A 3394-nucleotide genomic window follows, 5' to 3' on the forward strand; every position below is an offset into this window, starting at 1 on the left:
CTGTAGTCACTCCTCCAGTCACTGATCCAATGAGGAACAAACTCTTGTTCATATTCAGGATGCTGAACATGAGGTAAAAATGAATGAAATAATACAATATAGTACCTCTGTAACTTCAAACACAGTTATCTGCTACAGACTTAAAACCACAGGCCGAGTTAAAGTGGTCTGAATGTGTGCTTGTCTGACTCTCCTGAGGTTAGATCCTTGCTTTGGGGGGGTTGTAGGGTAAGGGTTAGGGTATTGGGTAGGCAAGTATTGATGATGGTTATGGTTAGAATGTAAGTCTATGCAATGTCCCCAAAAGTGATGGAAATATGACTATGTGTGTGTGTGTGTGTGTGTGTGTGCTGCAGAATGAAGAGGGGAGGCGGACAGAGAAAGTCAGGAGATGGGGAATGAGGAGAAAGAGGCAGAACAAGGTGTTTTGCAGAATGGAACAGGGTGTTGTTGTACAGCAGAGCAGCAGCCGGAGTGTGTTCCTGTGTGTGAGAGTGCAGGGTTGAACAGATGTAATCATCGTGTGTGGATGCAGAGGTAATAACTCCACAAGGGGAAAGCTGGAGAAGTGAATCTATCTCTGTCATGAAGACATGGAGCAATCAGGAAAAACCTCTGCCAGCAGATACAGAAGCAGCAGTTTGGAGTTTAGGCGCAGGGAGAGGATCACCTGTGTGAGATTTACAGCCAGAGAGGAGCAGACGGGCACTTTAAGCACAGTCACAGGATTTGACTTATTTGTGTTTGTTTCAAAACTGTGGCAAGGATGCACAAAATGCTACACAGACAAACACACCTCCAAGAGTCACATTATTATTTCAGGTTAGGCCATGTGAGAAATCGTTCTCATCAAAAGGGGCCCTTACATGGCATAGGGGCCCCTTTAGATGTCCCCTTTGTACCTGTAGTTTGGTTCACTTGGTCCAGACCAAGTTAAAAGACATGATCTATTGTTGTTTTAGTTCTGGCCTGGTTTGCGTTCATAACCATATAACTTTTTACAAAGTAACCAGCAAGAGTACACACAAAGTCACAAAGGCCACACTTGTGCACATTTTTAGCACAAGTAAAATCACAACTTGTGTCAAGCAATCAGTATCAACACAACGTAGAACATGTTGGCTGTGATACTTGTTTTTTTCCTCCTTCTCTTCCTCTTCAAGGAAAGATTTACTGATCAACATGTTAATGTATTGCCATTTGCTGATTGATAACCTCTCCATGATCAAGTCCCATACACATTACTTCAGCATGTATTATGTGAACTGTAGTCACTACTCAGGAAGTGCATTTGTGTGGAGGCAGGGGCCTTAAAATATTAATGCAATGTGTGTCCTATTTGACTTGAATTTGGGCTAAATAGTAATAAAAATGGCTGAGTGGGCACAATCTACAACATGTATATTATGTGGAGCCAAAGACCCTGACCCTTGGATGGCCCTATGGTAAATAAAATATACCCTCTATGGTGGCCCAGTGTGCAAGACAACACGATGCAGGGCCTTCTCGGGTGCCCTTCCAATGGAGAAAATGTGATGCAGTGCCATACAGGCTGCCTTAGATGCTACAAAATGTAACTGTTTCACCATAAAAGTAGCACAACTTTGTGCACCCTGGTGCCCTGCAGCATGCACCTGGTGCCGTTTTTTTTTGCCGCTGCTAATGACCAATCACATTCTCTACATCAGTTTGCTGTGGAAGGTTTTCCACTGCATTGCAGCCTCGTTTGAAGACAGCAAGCTTGTATGTTTGGATCAAGTGAGGGGCTGCACATGTCATTCTGAGAGTAATGTTATACCACTAAATAAAATAGTACTGTGTTGTTGAACACCAGAGAACACATCCAGTAGTTAGATATTCAGCAGATACGGTGCAGTTCTATAAACCTGAAGCTGTACTATGCTGTGACGGATCCACAGTCTTTCAGGCCTGCCAGCAGGAAACCGGCAGCACTTGAAAAGCTGTGACCATGGCAATACCAGACTAATGCTATGAAGGCCTTGTTGCTATGGCAAGCATCCTGTGTTTAAAGAAGAGTGCAGTGCATTATTGGTGGGGGGGAGTGGTTACCATGGTGACCAGGTACCGTGTTGAAGAATAAGGTAAGACAGATATAGTGTATGGGTTTACTGGGAGAGCAGCCTTTCATCACAAATCAAATTTTATCCATTTGGTGTTACCTATGTGAGTGTCCTGGTCACTAGTTTAGTTAACACCTTTAAAAAAGAAACCTATTGTGTATGTGCTGGTTTTTATATATATATATATATATATATATATATATATATATATATATATATATATATATATATATATATATATATATATGTTGTCTGAGCTCAAATTGGCATGAGCTGGAATGAGCTACAAACATGAAACACAGCCCAATAACTGTAAATTATTTGCAAATGTTTCCCAAGAAATATGAGCCCAATCAGAAGATGGCGCTGTAATTAAGGCCCAATAATGCAATTTTGGGATGGCCATGTAGCTCACCTCCTAAGTCCAACTGACTTGTAATTGGACACACAAATCCAGCTCAATGTTCAGATCAGTTGAATTAAATTTATTTATAGCGCACCAAATCTCAACAGAAGTCTCATGACCCCTTACATATAGGCCGCCATCAATGAGCATAACCATAGCTCATTAACAATTTGTCCAATCATCATAAATCATATGTATCATAATTGGCCTGCTGATGCATTTTGAGCTCGACCTATAGGGGACGCCACTAAACCCAAAAATGTGTACCTCACCAGCGGACAAAATTTGACCAGTTTTCCTGTGCATGTTCTGGCGGCATGTATTAACTCAAATCTGAGGGTCCACATATTGGCTCACAACTCAAGATGCCTTTGATCAATCCTGATTAAACTCACTTGAGACATCCTGAGCTATATTTGAACAAACAAATGAATGAAGGGGGCACAAACTGCACAATTCTGAGTGTGTAAATACTGAAATGTTGCAGGCTTTGTGATGATGAAACATGTGTGATTGAGTCTCACTCCTTGTTTCAACTAAATTAAAGTAGCTGAAGTGACTTTGCTCACCTTTGTGTAACAGGGTGAAGAGCCAACGAGTTTGCAGCCAGTGTAGTGTGCTGTTCAGACAGAGAAGCAGCAGATGCTGGACGGACTGAACGCTGGTTAGGGGCCATTTACAACCAGTAGACTTGCTGCTCTAAACTGGTGACCCAACACAGCATCCAAGCTGGGGGAACATATGTCTATCCGAGCACACGCACGCACGCACGCACCAGAGGGCTGCACATCAGCGTATGTATACCGTCTTCTCACGCTCAGTGCCCCCCTTTTTTCATCCCAACACAATCATGAGACATGTTTTCATCTGCAACTTGCTTACAACGTTACCAAATCACCTGGATTGT

This window comes from Chelmon rostratus, chromosome 8 (genome assembly GCF_017976325.1).
Source record: "Chelmon rostratus isolate fCheRos1 chromosome 8, fCheRos1.pri, whole genome shotgun sequence".
Lineage (NCBI taxonomy): Eukaryota > Metazoa > Chordata > Actinopteri > Chaetodontiformes > Chaetodontidae > Chelmon > Chelmon rostratus.